At 43.7% G+C, this 19,893-nt stretch overlaps 1 pseudogene; it reads left to right on the forward strand.

The window, feature by feature from the left end:
• The first annotated feature begins 5,625 nt into the window (after window positions 1-5,625).
• Window positions 5,626-6,783, forward strand: LOC148473790 (uncharacterized; annotated as a pseudogene).
• Window positions 6,784-19,893: the final 13,110 nt, after the last annotated feature.

Below are 19,893 nucleotides of genomic sequence, written 5' to 3' on the forward strand. Positions count from 1 at the left end.
TATATTTGTCCATTCTTTGGGCTCAGTGATGTGTCCTCACTGGAGCTACTTTACATTGCGCACAGAGGGCCTGATTCAGAGCCGCTCGTAAGCGGACGCTCGTTCGTTCCGAGCGATGTTTGCACAACTGCGCATGCGTACGGATTGTAATACGCATGCGCGAACCAGTCAGTGCGGACGAAAATCGTTTGTTCGCTAAATAGCGAATGCCTGCTATTTTGAGTGACAGAAGGAGGCGTATGTGGGTGGTAACAGGGGAAGGTGCTTGAAAACGGGGAGTGGAGATCCGAACGCAGGCGTGCTTAAAGGTCAAAACGGGCGTTTTATGGGTGTGCATAATTAATACAGCAGCGTCATTGACCACGTCACTGGGTTATTTTATAGCTTGAACTGCTCACAAGATTGCGGTAGGAAAAACCAACCACAAGAATATCGAGCAGTTCATACGCTGGTCGATGTACTCGATTAATCTAATAAAAAGCGGACATGACGTAGGATGCGAGCGGCCAGGGGGCGTAAAAAAACTACCGCATGTTTTGTTCGCTCGTTCAGACCTAGAGGCGTGAACAGACCGCAAAGAGCGAACGGTTCATTTGAATAGCCACCCCTTTTTTCTGAACGAGCGAGCGCAAATAGCGTCCGGCTCTGAATGAGGTCCAGAGGCCCTGATTCAGAGCCGGACGCTCTGACATAGCGCTCGCTATGAATCAGGGTGTCTTTTTCTTTTTAATGGAGCGGCCTCCTGGCCGCTTGCATTGCTGTGGGTTACCACAGCAATGTGGTAGGGTCTCGTGGCCACGGGCCCCAGATAGCTTTCGGCTCAAACAGAGCCGAAAGCTCTCCCACTGACATTACTTGTCAGTGCCCTTCTGCTCCACGGGAGGTTTCTGTCCTCCCTGAGCTCGCCTTATGACACCTGCATTACGGTTTGACAGGTGTACCGCCCCAGTCAAACTCCCCACCTGCCACTGTCATGTCAGTGGGGCCGCCCCCAGATGGTAGGCGTTCTCATGGGAACGCCTCCATCTGGGCTGCCACCACCCCAGCCCGCCCTCCAAAGGGGGCGTGCTGCCACTCAACATCGACAGCACGCCCCCTTTGGTGCGAGACCCGGAGCGACGGATTGCCCGTCGCTATCCGGGTCTCGCGCATGCGCACGATGGAGCCGGCTCCGTCGTGCGCATGCGCTCTGGGCCACCATGGACCCGGTTGTGAGCGCTCAGCGCTTGCAACCGGGTCTGAATCAGGCCCAGGATGTGTACCACAATGGCCTAGAAAAACTAATCTGCATGTAAACTAGATGTATGTGTAGCTTTGCAGGGAGGTGCACAAATCTGAACATGAACACTGTGCAGAAGTTTAAATCTTACATCACATCCCCAACTCTTATCACGACATATAACCTTTCATTCCATAAAACATTTTTAGTTTTTAGCCTACAAGAATGCTCGCTCTATCCACACCTATGTTTTCATTAAATTATGACAGCGAGGAGACATTTAACCTAATGCACCTAGAAACACACTTCTGTGCTGAAGCTGAACTGGAAGGTGCAAAAATCATCTCAGTAGTAGGATGAGTATACGATGAGACCCCCATTTATTTCTGATGAGTATACGATGAGACCCCCATTTATTCATGCTCAGATCTGGCGATAACAAATGCACCCTCTAATCCTCGTTAGGACTTTTGCCTATTTATCAAGGCTCCTCTGCTTGTGATAACTACAAGTACCAATGACCGCTCTGTACTGTGATCTGTACGACATCTCAGAATGCTGTTAACTGTGAAAGTGCCAATAGGAGAATATGCTTTATTGTTTAAAAAAAGGATTTTTTTTCAGGGATTTTTTTGGTCTAATTTGTAGGGGTTTTTTTTAAGAAACTTTTTTTGGGATCATTTGATAAATAGGACTCCAGAAACAATAAAAAGTAAATCACACAAAGATTGGACTTAGGCTTATGCTGTTTGAGCAAATATTATGTTAGCACTTGGTAGCTTATTGGTGAGCAGTAGGAGTAGTTAAATCCAGCACTGGTAGCCGTAATATTTGTAGATATGAAAGAGCGTTATTTGCTGAAACTTATCAGGTACAGTATGCTGTGTACACGTAGTGCAGGAGCCCTACATCCTGTAACTTTTATTACATTCCGCCTGAGAGCTGAGTTTTTCACGGCTCCCGTCATGGATATTTTCTGGTGTTACTGTATACCCTTTTCACTGCCGCAATAACCCAGGTTATTGCCGGGTCTACCTGGGTCGCCGATGAGTGTAAAAGGGTCCTTAAAAAAAAACCCTGGTTGAGTGACCTGGGAATCCGACCCTGGTCGCTACCTTGGTTGAACTCGGGAAGGACCCAGGTAACGGTGCAGTGTAAATGGCGTGGCCCTGGTTACGATCAGGGGCGTAGAGAGCACTGCCGGGCCCAGGTAAAGAGGGGGCATGGCCTAATTGCGGGAGGCGACGCCACGTCCCCTTGAGAAGCCGCCCCCCAAAAAACATACTTTTTCAGCGCAGCTACACGCCTGGAAGGGGGCGCTGTGAGCCCCTCAGCCCGTGCAAAGCCAGGGGGGGCGCGATCAGTGTGATCGTTCCCCCCCCTCAGGCATAGGAGATTGCTGTGGCTGCTGCTTAGCAGCCGCGAGCGATCTTCCACTGCATCGGCTGCTGCATAGGAGGGAGGGGTCATCTGCGCCGGACCCGGGCCCGGGTAAATTGTACCCGCTCCCCCCCTCTCGGCGCCCCTGGTTACGATGCCCTGTGTCATGACTCAAACCAGCAGATTGGCTGGCTTAATTAGAACTTGGAGATGACACCATCTTCAATCGTCCACTGTAATACCGGAAGACCCTGATCACGGAAGACCAGGCTCTGGTTATTTCCCGGGTCCAGCCGCCAGTGTGAAAGGGCTAAAACCTGGCTCCGGCCCGTGCTCAGTGTCCCGGGTTAGAGACAGGTTTTTGGGTGGATAAGGAGTATTGCTGAGTAGTGTGAACTGTTAGTGAACAATTCTGCTGCAAAGACCCTTAAATAGCTCCAACAATCCATGTATTCTTAACAGCCTAATTAGTCTAACTTATGGAGACAGTAATTACGGCTTAATGTGCTTATTTTGGAAGTTGAACTAGAACTACTTAGAAAATGACTTTTCATGCTCCATTGCAGTATACCTACATGGCTTGGAGATAGACCATTTATAAGTTGTCCTATTCCATGGAGTGTAGTGCCTCCACGTCACCTGCTGGTGTCAGTATTAATGTAAATGTCTATGGGCAAATTTTAAACTTTCATTCATTTGTTACAATCCATTAATTACTCAATACGTAGAACCCAAACTACTTTTAAAAAAATTGTATTTCCAATTCTTTCCATAGCAGAGCATCAGTGAATGGAATATACCCCCACAACGGTCGGGCCAATCAGGAAGGCAGGACAGACCCCCGACACCAGTCGGGATGTATGATTGTGTTTGCCTGATCCAGCTGTGCAACATGCTATACATAGTAAATAAGATACAGTATATATGTTAAAAATCAGTATTCCTTCTGATAGATCATAAACTACATTAACCACCAAATTACAAGCAAAAGCTAATTCAAAATTATTGTTTTACAGATTATTTGTGAAATGTTGATCGTATACCTTCTACTAAACTACAGGACAAATGTATTATTCCACTTTTGCCCAGCAGATGGCAGTGTAGTTGCATTTCATTGAAAAACTGCAGTTGTCTAAGGGACCAAGAGGTCTAGGCAAATACAATGATTTAAAAAAACACAATTGAGACAGTTAAGCCGCATACACACTAGACGATATGTTGGACGTTATGAACGATATAATTCATTGCGTTCAATATCATCCAGTGTGTATGCAAGACATCGTTAACGATGTCTTTCATCGCCCGTACTCGCAGGGCAACCTGGCGATATCTTCAGGTTCTGCAAGTTCCGGGAGAGGGAGGGTGCCGTCACTGAACGATATTGTTAACGATATCGTTCAGTGTATATGCTCAGTGTCGTTAACGACATTGAGTCCGGCAATGCAGGGGACACACTTAACGATATCGCTCATGGAGCATATCGTTAAGTGTGTATGTGGCATTAGATTGATTTACAGAGATCAAGACTCAGGGCAGTAACTAGGGCCACTGCTGCCCCACGTTCCCTGCCTCTGGCTAGTAAGGTGCTGTTCAACCAGAATCTCTGCGGGTGTGGATTATTAGATCGGACGCGTCTTGTTCGACCATTACATGGTTGACCACGTTGTAGTTTAGATAGACAAAGTATAGATCGACAGTAACAATAGTCAGACAGTAATATAGTCGAATGGGATATTAGATCAATATGTAATATATCGAATATATTATATCGGGATGAAAGGGCTGGCTGGGACCTGTAGTGCTACGGTTGAAAGTAGCATCGGAAGATGCGCTATTAGCGGCCAGCGTCTTAGCACAGGGGGGAGGGGGTTGATGAAGGGGTGCGCTGCAGCACATGGGGGTGCCCCGCAATTAGGGACATAGGCTGCAGGGTGACTGTAGGAGGCTAGCATGTGTAATACCCCACTATGTGAGTTATTACGTCTGACTTGGAATTACATTGGAAGACATATCCCAGCAGTCTCTGCAGCTGCTGAAGAGGTCAGGAGCAGCAGGTCACATGACCAGTGTCAGGTCAGTGACAGTTGGAGCTGTGGAGAGAGGAGAGCTGAGGGGTGACAGTTGGAGCTGTGGAGAGAGGAGAGCTGAGGGGTGACAGTTGGAGCTGTGGAGAGAAGAGAGCTGAGGGGTGACAGTTGGAGATGTGGAGAGAGGAGAGCTGAGGGGACGCCATTGCAGAGTGATAAACAGCTGTAGTAACAGAGACAGAGAAATAAAAAATAGAAGAGTGGCTGGGACTTATAGTGCCACATAGTAAGCCATGCTGAGAGTCCTGTCCAATTGTTCACTGTGGCTACCTTTTGAAGAGAAAGTCGCATCCTAATTGTGGTCCTCAGATTTGGTGAGAGGAAGCCATTATTACACACAACTTCTATGTGTGATGTAGAGACACTACTCCTAATTTATATATCAGCACTGCAACATTGCTGCTTGCCATTCAGTTGTAAATACGCTTTAAGGGCCCCAACGTGTACACAAGGAGTTACCCGTAACCTGGGCTATAAAGGACATATCATCTGTCTTAGGTTATTGGGACATTCTATTAATTTGAAAAGAACATTGCTAATTTAGTATAGGAATAGTCAATTAGAAAAGCAGTAAGTTTGTTATTGTAATTTATGTGATTTAGTGTGTGTATATTGTACCAAACCTATCATTCTATAACAGTTACCCATTTCAGTAATTGTGGGTTTCTAAAAATAAATCCATATACCTTTTGCATGAATTTTGTCTCCCATTGTCAGTGTCTGGTTGGGAACCCTTACCTCTCTGTGGGTGTGGTCTGAATTAGGAATTGCCGCCAGTTACACCTGCACCACACCATCTGTATTTTTCCCATTGGGGTATTACATTTTGGCGTCACAAACAGGATCGACTACAGAGACAAAGGCGGGTGGCTACCCTCAACAACAACAACAACAAAAAAGTCACAGCAAGGAGACAGATTTAACAGAGGAAGTCCTACTATGTCTACACTAATTACTATGCCATACTACTTCGAGACCCCATGGCTGCCAACTTACTCAGGGGATGCATGTACACCAGGCAAAAGTGTATTTAAAGAATTTAAATGCAAATTACAATCGATGTTCAGACTGTACCAACTTGATGAAGTACAGAAAGTGGAGATACTCATCGGGCAGTTAAAAGGCACCGCTTTACGTGAAGTGAAATCATGGCCTGACAGATACCGTAGAACTGTCAAAGATATCTTCGAAAAACCAGTCGCTATTTTCAACTCACGAACCTTATCCGAATTGAAAAGGCACCTTTATGCGAGAAAGCAACAGCCTCATGAGTCTTTAAGAGAATTTGCTCTTAGTTTGCAGGAATCATTTCAAGAATTACAAAACCTTGACCCTATTGGGATCCAGCAAAAGGATGAAACATTAATCAACCTCTTTATTGAGGGAGCACTCGGGGAGGAGGTGTGCACTTAATTGCGAATGTGGAGATTTCAGAATCCAGATTGTCCTTTCCTAGAATTTAAAAAGACTATTATGAAAATTCTGGGACTGAATCAAAGTTCTGAAGTTGACTCTTCCGTACTTGCAGAAAATTCGGAGGCAAAGGGTCCGCACGATGTTAGCTACAAAGAAAGACAAGACCCCCTAGCACCTAAAGAGTTCGTCATGCAACACACTCAAACATCCTCCTGTCCTGATCCTATTGGGGTATTAAAAAGCCAGATTGCTGAGCTCACACAAGCTCTAACCAAAGTGTGTCAAGAGCTGAAAGAACTAAAGCAAGAACAGGCCTCATCTAAGCAAAATGAATGGCGTTCAGATCATGGACCACGAAATAACCCTAGACGGGATACTATTAGGAGCTCAGGAAGAATAGAGAGAACAGGTCCACCCTTGGAAGAACAACATCACGAGGATGCAAGTGCAAACACAGTATTGCAGAGCCAGGTTGGAATGGTAGTTGAAACACGTGCAGACAATGTTCTGCTAGCCAGTACAAAGAAAATTTCAGGTCAAGTTGTATGGTTCCATGTGCAAGTGGATATGGGTTCATACATCGAGACGACACAAAGAGCGATATTTTTGTACATTACTCAGCAATCCAGAAGAACAACCCAAAAAAATAGTTTAGAAGCTTGGGAGATGGGGAGACTGTAGAATTTGATGTAGTCAAAGGAGAGAAAGGTGCTGAAGCAACTAACGTAACTGGTCCTGGTGGAGTTCCAGTCCAAGGCAGCAAATATGCAGCAGATCGCAAACATTATTGGCATTATCCACGTCGCAGAGGTTCTCCAAGTAACTATCGACATAGTGAAAGTAGAGAAAGACCAGAAGAAATTGAAAGTGTGATAGAGGGTGCTAATCCACAATGGCCTTACCGGAGGTGTCACTACCCACTGTCCTATCTAAGGAGATCTTATGGACAGAGACCACAATATTCTGGTGTCGCAATGCAGGATGAAGTGCTGATGGGAATGGTTGGTCAAGATGTAGAAAAACAAAATATACTGGCGTGCCAGAACCAACAAGTAATAGTCCGGCCAACAGTTGCTCAAGAACCACAACCACAGAATCAACCAAAAGTATTTGACAGTGCTTCCAATGTGGTCTGCAATCACCAAGAGTCGAGTACAGATAAACATACAGAAGACACAGAGAAAGTTCAGCACTTACCCATAGCAGAGAAGTTGGGGTTCCCTGAAACAAATCACGTAGTTTATTCTATGCAAAAGTCTAAATCTATTGATATTGAGGAACCATATATCATACCCAAAGAGCCCCTAATGTCTGTGCCCTCAGAATACAAATTCCCAGACCATGAATATACTGAAATAAGTTCTAGGGAGGTAGCATTAATCCTACAGAGAGTTCTGGGAAAGTCAGGAAAGAGGAACAAAGGAGCTCCATCTTTACAGTATAGACATTAACATGTGAATAAGTGTTTAGAATAAATATTATTCTTCTTATCGTACATATCAGATGTAAATAGCCTTTGTGTAAAAACATGTTAAAGAGACTGTTATACAGTGGACTTTGAGTGTTGCCTGTTGCGTAAGGACACGCATAATTCAAGTGGGGAAGTATGTAATACCCCACTATGTGAGTTATTACGTCTGACTTGGAATTACATTGGAAGACATATTAAGCAATATAGAAGAAAAAAGTAGGGCTATGGTGTGGGGCACTCTTGTTAATAGATAATTGAATTAATTTATTACATAACTTTTATTAGCAACAATAAAATAAAGTACCATATAGTTAATTTAAAAACAGATGGTGTAAATCCATCATCAAAGTCAAAATTCACTATCATAATAAAATCTAAAGGCTAATTGTAAATATGTACACAATCAAAACTGGATATATTGGATTGGTAATTTAATTATGTTGAGATGTCTATATTAATATTGTCTGGCTTTGTGCAAAAAACAATCCCAAGGTATATTTTACTACAGCACCTGGTATTCCCTGGGAGCTTCCAAGATCAAACGAGATTGGGCAATCAAGTAATGTATGGCTGTAGGTAATGTAGGGAAATTTGCACAATTACAGCACAGAACAATATAAATGTAGGACTAATTGTGTCAATAGTCCATTTGTTGGCTAGATATCCCAAAATCAAAGAAAGAATGCACAAGCAGACTTTATTTGTGTCACATATCCACATAATATGTCAAAATAGTGTTGGCGAAGTAAAGTATACAGTAGTTATGCTAATAAAGCCTCACTAATGAATAAAGAGGCACAGCATATATCTTATACATTCATAATAAGCCACACAAAAAAAGACATATGATTGATTATACAGATTAGTGAAAAGTAAATGGTATTAACAATATCCATCAGGCTAGGAGCATTCATTGTATATATCAAAATAAGAATACATGCCAACTGATGACAAAAAATAATTGATATACCTAGCACATAGAACACAGCATTCTAACACATTTAAAATTAAGAAAAGCACACCTGTAAATGATTCAATTAGGTAAACAAAAAGAATCCCACTGAATACTAATGACTAATATGCAAAATATCACTTATGTAAATTACTGCATATACAGATATACATATATATATATATATATATATATATATATATATATATCTCCATGTATAGCTGGACACAAAATTATTGTAATGAGAATTCAATTAACTCAAACAATGAATGAAATAACTGTGTCCAGAAATAGATACAAAGTCCTACATGTAGCGTAAGTCAATCAACTGGATGAAGATTGAAAACCACAGGTAAAGAAAACCATGGAAAACCAATACCGCTATGGCTCACTGGAGAGACATTTTTGATAAATTAGTCACGCCTAATCGGCGATTGCCAGTGTGATAGTAAAAAAGACAGGGTGCATGTGTATGAAAATTGTGTAGAAAATAAAAGCAGTTCTAATATGAACTGTGGATCACTCTTGTGTCTGTCCTCCTGCTGTCATAAGAATATGGTGAGCATACAGCGCTATAAGATCACACATAACCTAACATTTATACAATAAGACAGGCGTTATGACACAGGGATCCTGCTGTGTAATGGTGCAAATACAATACCACTCCCGTATCCAAGAATCCAGAAAGATCCAACCCATATGCTGGCTGGATATCTGTACAAAGTGTATATATCTGAGAGAACGTGCGTTTCGCCCGGCTGAGGGCTTGTTCACCTCATCCATATCGTTCTACTGTGACTCGCATGTATAAATACCAGAGCCATTAATCATCCACTTAGGCAGAGTTAGAAAATGGGCGGTTCTCGAAAGGATAGCTCCGCCCCTGTTAGCGTCATGTGATCGGGCTGAGCGCCAATCACGATAGCAATATGCCGCTTGGCATGCTGGTAGATGTGGTTTGCACTAGCCTGTTTATCTACAGCTAATAGTGCAGATATATTAACAGACAGTTGAGGGTAGCTCCGCCCCTTGTAAAATCATGTGATCGGGCTATTAGTATCATGTGATCGGACTGAGCGCCAATCACAATAGTAATATGCCGTTTGGCATGCTGGTAAATGTAGTTTGCACTGATGTGCTAAACTACAGCTAATAGTGCAGATAAATTAGGTTAATGGACGGTTGGAAGGTAGCTCCGTCCCTTGTAAAATCATATGATCGGACTAGACAGATCAGGATATGATGCTTAGCATGCTGGCACGTGTAGTTTGGTTTAGTTCTGCGGTTTTATACGGCAGTGCAAAGATGAATATAAGGCCCATAACAAGAAAAGAATGGATTGTAAATTTACTATGCAGCCACAAAAGGTATTTTTGTGGTCTAGAATGAAAAATGAAAATTAAAAAATTAAAAAATAAATAAAAAATAAGTGCTCCATATAAAACGAATATAAGGTGTTAACTAAATGTGGGTAATGTGCATTGCATCATGGTAGATGTAGTTTTGGCACAAACTCATACCAGGTATTAGAAATAATAATTAGCTAAATAGTCTAACATAAAATAGTAATAGATAAATATGAATATATATAAAACAATGTAAAAAATTAATTTAGTGAATGATCATAAAGATCCACTGCATACAAATATAAAATGATAATAAAAATGTGTATGCCATGTGATTGTAAGTTACACATATGTAACATGTGATATCGCTATATTATGAGGTGTATTACCATATTAAAGTGAAAAAGTGTATGTGGAAATATAAATATAACAAAAAAATATAAAAATAAAGGTGAAAGCAAAATCGTGACAAAGCTAGGGATAATTCACCATTAAAATATTCTCAAATGGTTAAGATTAAAAAGTGAAAGAGGATATAATTAAATATATCTGCCATATATAATGAATGTGACATATAGTGAATGAGTGTAAATGAAGTGATATAGTGCAAAACAATAAGTGTTAAAATTACAAGTGCATGAACACATATGTAAACAATGAATCCAAGTGAGTAAAGTATACCACAAAGAAATAATAAATGGTGATAACAAAGTGATGAGATACCCATATTAATTAATTTTTAGAGAATTATGTTGATTCTAAAATTAAATTGTATTGAACACCGAACAGATATTGGTTAAAATGTAACATAAAAGCAAAAAAATTAATAAATCAGTGAATTTAAGAAGCTAAAATACACAATCATGAAATTTAGCAAAATTATATTACTCATGGTTGAGTTATTCACAAAAATATACCATAATTTATATATTCATTCATACCATGTGGGTTCAGAGCACCTAGTCTAAATGTCCATCTGCTTTCCCGTTTGATCAGCTCTTGTGTAAGGTCACCACCCCGAATTCCTAAACTAACTTTTTCCAGTCCAAAAGCTTTCAATTCCTTTGGATTATCATTATGTCGAGTATGGAAATGATGAGCTACCGAGGTTAATTTCTTAAATTTGACAATGTCTAACGGGGCATTTCTAATGGTCCCTGCATGCTCCAATATACGCTGTTTAAAAGTCCTGGAGGTCATCCCCACATATTTAATGTTACAACTGCAGGTAAGGCAATAGATAACACTTGAGGTGTTACAGTTAATAAAGTCTCTTATCTGAATGTCCGTTCCATATTTATCCTGAACAGTGTTACATTTGATCATATGTTGACACGCTTTGCATGTACCGCAAGCATGAGAACCTTGTATTTTGTTCTCCCCCTTAGGAAATTTGACTTTGGACATATCCCAGCAGTCTCTGCAGCTGCTGAAGAGGTCAGGAGCAGCAGGTCACATGACAAGTGTCAGGTCAGTGACAGTTGGAGCTGTGGAGAGAGGAGAGCTGAGGGGTGACAGTTGGAGCTGTGGAGAGAGGAGAGCTGAGGGGTGACAGTTGGAGCTGTGGAGAGAGGAGAGCTGAGGGGTGACAGTTGGAGCTGTGGAGAGAGGAGAGCTGAGGGGACGCCATTGCAGAGTGATAAACAGCTGTTGTAACAGAGACAGAGAAATAAAAAACAGAAGAGTGGCTGGGACTTATAGTGCCACATAGTAAGCCATGCTGAGAGTCCTGTCCAATTGTTCACTGTGGCTACCTTTTGAAGAGAAAGTCGCATCCTAATTGTGGTCCTCAGATTTGGTGAGAGGAAGCCATTATTACACACAACTTCTATGTGTGATATAGAGACACTACTCCTAATTTATATATCAGCACTGCAACATTGCTGCTTGCCATTCTGTTGTAAATACGCTTTAAGGGCCCCAACGTGTACACAAGGAGTTACCCGTAACCTGGGCTATAAAGGACATATCATCTGTCTTAGGTTATTGGGACATTCTATTAATTTGAAAAGAACATTGCTAATTTAGTATAGGAATAGTCAATTAGAAAAGCAGTAAGTTTGTTATTGTAATTTATGTGATTTAATGTGTGTATATTGTACCAAACCTATCATTCTATAACAGTTACCCATTTCAGTAATTGTGGGTTTCTAAAAATAAATCCATATACCTTTTGCATGAATTTTGTCTCCCATTGTCAGTGTCTGGTTAGGAACCCTTACCTCTCTGTGGGTGTGGTCTGAATTAGGAATTGCCGCCAGTTACACCTGCACCACACCATCTGTATTTTTCCCATTGGGGTATTACACATGGCCAGGAGCACTTGCAGGGATGAAAGGGCTGGCTGGGACCTGTAGTTCCATGGTTGAAAGTAGCGTCGGGGGATGCGCTATTAGCAGGCAGCGTCTTAAGCTAGATGGATGCGCCCATGTCCAGGATAGTGTGGAGCACAGGGGGGTAGGGGGTTGATGAAGGGGTGCGCTGCAGCACATGGGGTGCCCAGCAATTAGGGACAAGGACTACAGGGTGACTGTAGGAGGCTAGCATGGTCAGGAGCACTTGCAGGGATGAAAGGGCTGGCTGGGACCTGTAGTTCCACGGTTGAAAGTAGCGTCAGGGGATGCACTATTAGCGGGCAGCGTGTAGGATATGTATACCTTTTTGTATTGTCTAAAAGTAACGTGTCAATCTTTTATCTGTCGATCTATTAACTGTCGACCTAGTTGGCATTGATCTTGGACTAGTCGATCTTTGATATGTCGATCTATTCACTGTCTACGTCATTGGCTTCGATCTGTTTTTCTGTCTACTTGTTTGTTGTGGATCTGCATATCGTCGATATGCCCTGTTTCGATCTTATATTGTGTCGATCTCATGTCTGTGTCGATCTTCTGGTGGTCGATCTAGGGGTCTGGTCGAAAAATGGTTTGTCGAGCAATTGTTCCTGTCGAACTAGTTGGGGTCGATATACTGTGGTCGATGTATTCTCGATCTCAGGTCAATCAAACAATCGGATACCAATCTCTGCAGCTGTGCCGCTCGGAGCATCCTAAGGACTCTTCAGATGTGTACACCGCTGCCCTTACAGCCCCCCGAAGCAGCCACATGACGTCATGCGCTCAGATGGCGTGGCTGGCACAGGGCGCCGGGATACCCGATTAAGGGTGGTATTCAATTAGTTTTGCATCAGCGAGAAACTTTTGCCTGCCCAACTTTTCGCCTACATCGCGTGTTTTGGACGCGAAAACTTATTGTGTGCGTCCCTGCTAATCGCCGTATTCAATGACAAACCAGGCGAAAACAGCAAGCGGTGAATGCAGAACAGGTGGAAAGTGCTGTCAGAATTGGGGAAATCAGTCTGAACCCCCCAAAAAGATCCACTAACATTGGGGATCAATGTAGAAGTGTTCTAATGGGCCTAATAAAAGTATTTGGAGTACTGAAGTTGTTGAAAATTCTTGTTATTAACGTCCTTGTAAAAGTGTTGAAGAATGGCATTAAGCAGTATTTTTTGGTGCAAATATGTTGTCCAGTCAAATTTGGGGTACTTGATAATGGGTGTTAGCATATTTTAAAGTCTCTAAAGTGAAGTTTAAAAAAACTTGAAAAACGCACCTGTGGCATGCACCTGCAATCCTAAAAACACCTGACCCATCCTCGCAGACCCCTAAGAAGGCTATTTCGCTAGTTTTTATGTTTGTCCCCCCACTTTGTACTTTTTTGCCCCCAAAATGAAAGTTCTTTTTTTTAGGGAGTTCTTATGTTTTTTTCTCTCGATTTTTTTATACTGTTGTCCTGTGGGGTGCTGTACCAAGGCTTCTGAGTGGTTTCCCCACCTTTGCACCCCAAAATACAAAATTTGCCCTTCTTCTCTCCTGCTTTTCTTAGGCAAATTTTTTTTCGCCTATTACATTACATCACACTTGCCTACTTTTGAAAAAGCATTTCAGGGAGATTGTGAAAGCAACACCTATGTGCGCGGTGGTAAAGTGGGCGTGTACTGATACATCTGAGAGGCGTGTCATAACACCGACTTACATCCATATGTAAATGAGCCCCAAGCATCTAGTAAGTAAGATACTTTTCAGAAAATACATGTAGCCATAGGGATCATTGTGCATTATAACCAATGCAGGGAAATTATACTAATGATCCCATTTGAAGGTACATAACCCTGTTTTTTCTTTTATATAACAGCTTCATAATTTGAGTAAGGTGCAATCAGGGAGATTTCAGGGAGTCAGGGGGACTGCTGCTATTTCAGGGAGAGTTGGCGAGTGTGCATTACATTGACTTTCCACGTAGGCGATAACCGGTTGGAATTGAATTTGGAGATAAGTTCCAACCACGCGAAAAACCCTGATCAGCCATACTTTTTCACAGATAATGGCTTGTCGCTTACAATTGAATACGGCCCTAAGACGCTGTCAAGAATTCTAGGTTTGGATTCTGAGTTGGGATATTATTAACTTTTATTTTTATTACTATTACTGCTGTCCTGGACAGTCTGGGAGACTCATGAATTTCAGGGACTCTTACTATTTGTCAGTTTGTCTAATCTCTCTCCCTCTCCTTCTCTTTCTCTCTCTCTCTCTCTCCCCCCCCCTCTCATATAGGGCTAATATCTCTCTCAGATTTAGGTACGGGATTACCGACACCTCTCCTAGGTATCCTAACTCTCCCCCACCCCTCCCCGCTGCCTAAACCTAAGCCTCCTCCCCCTAGTGCCTAAACCTAACCTCCACCCCACACCCTAACCCCCCCCCCCTAACCTCACTCCTTACCGTCGGGATGTCAGCAGTCGGCACCAGGATTCTGACAGATATTGCGAGCGTCGGCATCCTGATTGTCGGTATTATAACTACATCCCCTCCCTCATGTCCATCTATCTAGTATCTAGGCCTCTCTCATCTGCTTAAATCGTTCTCAACTCCAGTTTTCAATTATCACCAGCAGGTCATGTTTTTAGGATTTCTATCATCATGAGTTCATCCATTTTGCTGGCTCAGTAATTATCACACCTGCTTCCACAGATAGAAATGTGGCCCTGATTCAGAGCCAGACGCTCTGACAAAGCGCTGTCTCTAAATCAGGACCGTCCCTTCTCCTTTTCGGAGCGGCCTCCTGGCTGCTCGCATAGCTGTGGGTGACCACCCACAGCTATAGCGAGTGGCCAAAATGATGGTCGCGATGGTCAAGACCATCGCGACCATCGGGCTTGCGACGAGACCCTGCGGTAGGGTCTCGCTGCCGCAAGCCCTAGAGTGCTTTTAGCTCTATCAGAGCCAAAAGCACTCCCACTGACATCACTAGTGATGTCAGTGGGGCCGGCCCCAGACGGTAGGCGTTCCCATGGGAACGCCTCCGCCTGGGCAGCCACGCCCCCGGCACGCCCACCAAAGGGGGCGTGCTGTCAATCACTATCGACAGCATGCCCCCTTTGGTGCGAGACCCATAATGGGGGGTCTCACGCATGCGCACGACGGAGCCGGCTCCCTCGTGCACATGCGCACTTGGGCAACATCGACCCGCTTGCGAGTGCTCAGCGCTCGCGAGCGGATCTGAATCAGGCCCAGTATCCCTTGTTTCCCATTTCCCAACCAATTTCGATAGGGCAGCCCTGATTTGAGTGTTCTGTCCCTCCTATATAGATAAAGGAACAGGACGGGGATTGGAGGGGGGGGGCTCTCTACCACACCTGCCCTGATTCTTGGGTACACCCCTTTATTGAATGTGGAGTGACAACGCACTCTCCTCTTCCGTTTCCCACTTCATTACATGTTTCGGTGGTATGTATCTAATATCTATTATCTGGATGATTAGGGCTACATAGATTTACCCAACCACATTGTTGCTGAAAATGTGTCTATCCAGCTCTGTTTATATTGCTCCATTCTAGACTTACCAAGGTAGATACGGCCTTTGGATACTAGAACCTCTATGGATATGGAGCTCGTTGTCCACCCTGTGATATAGGATGTGATTGGACAATATACCCATTATCACAAAGTGCGTGGCTGCAAAGTCCGATAATTGTCTTGTTGAAATCGATAGGGTTGTTATCAGGAACGTTGATAAATGCGGTCGCTTCGTGCATGTGGTCATTATCTGTGATCTTCCCCAGTTGACTTACGACCAAAACAGCAAGGTCTTGACCAAGCTGGCCACCCACAGATGCGGGCTGCAGTATTTGGACTGTGATGCTAACATTCAGCTCTTTGGACCAAGCGGCAGGATCTCGGCAAGTGTGGTCAGCCGTAATGAGTTGGGGTCCTGTATTACCATGAACTTAGGGTCGTTTCAACGGTTTGCACCTGCAACAAATCAATACCAATAACAATGAAACATTCTCCTCAATTAGTCTTAGCCCACAATTGAATTTAACAACAGAAGGCTTGAATGTGCTTTTATACCTGAAATAATATTCCCCCCCCCAAAAAAAGATCTAGCGTCAATAAATTTAGTGTAAATTGGTATCTGATTGGAAGCTTATTGCTGAAGTAGATCTATATCCGCCAGCCCTTAATAAAAAGAGGCATGTGATTGCAGCTGCGAGAGACATCTCCCTACTAACACCGAAGAAAGATAAACACTGGAAGGCATTTAAAGGCGATCGGAGCTGTGTAGCAGCTAATTAAAAAGTTGAAAGTCAAAACTCCATTCAAGGTTACCGTTCCCATGTTTTGTGTGGCAGAGCTAATGAAGACTGCGAATGAAAGCGGAGGAATGTTTTTTTTTTCTTTTATATACTGTTTTTTTTTTTGCTTCTTTCTACTCATTGATGAATGAGAAGAGACAGAGACAATTTGTTCTGTTTGGAATAGAAGAGCTATATATCCGGGGTTAAAGTAGGTTCTGTAAATGTATACGTTATGAGAACAGGACATAATGATCTATAAATAAGTATACAGTAATAGAAAATTGGGCATGTCCTGACACTGGGCTTCCAGTAGTCTGGGCCCACCCCGGCTCAGGGATACGGTGTAGATCCTTGGAGGCCAGCCCAATCCCAAGGACCAGTCAACATACAAATTGTGCCCATGGACTGTTCTCATCTCTTCTCTTAAGTTCTTGCTTCCACATGGCACCGCATGAAGAGGGTACTTGTGGGGGGAAGGACCTTTTATTGTAAATGTAGGGTAGAGCGCATGGGTGTTTTCATTTGGGGGTGGATGTTGCAGCTTTTAATATAAGTGTAGGGGGGAGGGCTCATAATGTATTGTGGATGGCGTTGGGAGTCGATTTCATAGCAGGGTAAGGTATGGGGCTAATCATTTATTGATATGTGCTTTTATTTTATTGGTGGGATGATGGTAGGGATTCGGGAATATTTAATTTAATGATAGAGTTTATGGTGGGACCTATTATTTTACGGTGGGATGATGGAATTATTATTAGAATGTTGTGATGGTTTAGGGGCTAATAATTAAATGTGGCCTTGAGTTTGTGAAGAAGGATTGCTATTTCTTAAGTATGAATACTAATTATTTAATGTATGGCTAATTCATTAAAATTTGAATAGGTGTTTGATATATCATGCACTTGCCCTTTTTACAAACAAGGTCTCAAGATTTCAGGACCCAGGCAAGCAGTTACTGATCTTAAGACACGAGCATGGGTGTTTTCATTTGGGGGTGGATGTTGCGGCTTTTAATATGTGTGGATGGCGTTGGAAATCGATTTCATAGCAGGGTAAGGTATGGGGCTAATCATTGATTGATTATTATTGATATGTGCTTTTATTTTATTGGTGGGATGATGGTAGGGATTCGGGAATATTTAATTTAATGATAGAGTTTATGGTGGGACCTATTATTTTACGGTGGGATGATGGAATTATTATTAGAATGTTGTGATGGTTTAGGGGCTAATAATTAAATGTGGCCTTGAGTTTGTGGTGAAGGATTGCTATTTCTTAAATATGAATACTAATTATTTAATGTATGGCTTATTCATTAAAATGTGAATAGGTGTTTGATATATCATGCACTTGCCCTTTTTCCAAACAAGGGGCCTGATTCAGAGCCGGACGCTATTTGCTCGTTCAGGAAAAAGGGGTGGCTATTCAAATTAACCGTTCGCTCATTGCGGTCTGTTCACGCCTCTAGGTCTGAACGAGCGAACAAAACATGCGGTTGTTTTTTTTGAAAACTACGCCCCCTGGCCGCTTGCATCCTATGTCATGTCCGCTATTTATTAGATTAATCAAGTACATCGACCAGCGTATGAACTGCTCGCTATTCTTGTGGTTGGTTTTTCCTACCGCAATCTTGCGAGCAGTTCTGACTATAAAATAACCCAGTGACGTGGTCAATGCCGCTGCTGTATTAATTATGCACACCCTTAAAACGCCCGTTTTGACCTTTAAGCACGCCTGCGTTTGGATCTCCACTCCCCGTTTTCAAGCACCTTCCCCCGTTACCACCCACATACGCCTCCTCCTGTCACTCAAAATAGCAGGCATTCGCTATTTAGCGAACAAACGATTTTCGGCCGCACTGACTGGTTCGCGCATGCGTATTACGATCTGTACGCATGCGCAGTTGTGCAAACATCGCTCGGAACGAACGAGCGGCCGCTTACGAGAGGCTCTGAATCAGGCCCTAGGTCCCAAGATTTCAGGACCCAGGCAAGCAGTTACTGATCTTAAGACACGAGCAGCAGCAGGTAGTGAAAGCTGAAAGATTATGTAGGGGAGAGCAGGCACGGATTAAGCTTTCAGGGGCTGGGCCAGCAACAGAAATGTTCGGACCCGGTACACTGCTGTCTCTGGGGCCCTCACCTCCACCCCCGACCCCACCACCCCAATACATCCCTCCCCTGCATGGTTGATACGTGATGGATGATAATGGTAATTGAAAGATATGCCAGCCTTTAAATAAAGTAAAAATACATTATGACTTACTGTCTCTCTGTCACTGATGATGCAGGCTGGTAGTTCTTGTCTGATGTCTCTTCCAAGGTCTTCTTGTTGATGGTGATGTGGATGCCTCAGGGGTAGGAAGGAGAGTGTCTGTAGCCAGCCATCCCATCCTCAGTCCCTAATCACCTTTGTCAGCCCCCAGACTCTCATCACCATCCACAGCCCCCTCACCTTTGTCAGCCCCCAGACTCTCATCACCATCCACAGCCCCATCATCTTCTTCAGGCCCCATCACCTTCCTCAGCCCCCATCACTTTCTTTAGCCCCCATCACCTTCTTCAGCCCCTATTAACTTTCTTCAGCCACCATCAAACTTCTTCAGCTCCCATCACCATCCTTAATCACCTTTCACAGCCCCCATCAACCTTCATCAGCCCCCATCACCATCCTTGATCACTTTCCACAGCCCCCATCACCATCCTCAGACCCCATCACCTTTGTCAGTCCCCAAACTCTCATCACCTTCCTCACCCCCCATAATATTCTTCAGCCCCCATCACCTCCTTCCTCAGCCCCCATCACCTTCCTCACCCCCCATAACATTCTTCAGCCCCATCACCTCCTTCCTCAGCCCCATCACCTTCCTCACCCCCCATAACATTCTTCAGCCCCCATCACCTCCTTCCTCAGCCCCCATCTCCTTCCTCACCCCCATCACCTCCTTCCTCAGCCCCCATCACCTTCCTCACCCCCCATAACATTCTTCAGCCCCATCACCTCCTTCCTCAGCCCCATCACCTTCCTCACCCCCCATAACATTCTTCAGCCCCCATCACCTCCTTCCTCACCCCCATCACCTCCTTCCTCACCCCCCATCACCTCCTTCCTCAGCCCCATCACCTTCCTCACCCCCCATCATCTCCTTCCTCAGCCCCCATCACCTTCCTCACCCCCCATTATCTCCTTCCTCAGCCCCCATCACCTTCCTCAGCCCCATCACCATCTTCAATCACCTTCCACAGCTACAGTTGGTATGAGTTTCGGCAGTAGCCGCACTGCACCGAGTGGATCAGTGAGTCCACGGGCCTCATTTCATGCCCCTGTGGACCTAGGGGTCCCTCGGGGCCTGGTACAGGTATCCCCTTAGACCCCCCCTGTT

The sequence above is a fragment of the Taudactylus pleione genome, unplaced genomic scaffold (genome assembly GCF_031769625.1).
Source record: "Taudactylus pleione unplaced genomic scaffold, aTauple2 ptg000911l, whole genome shotgun sequence".
Taxonomy (NCBI): Eukaryota; Metazoa; Chordata; class Amphibia; order Anura; family Myobatrachidae; genus Taudactylus; species Taudactylus pleione.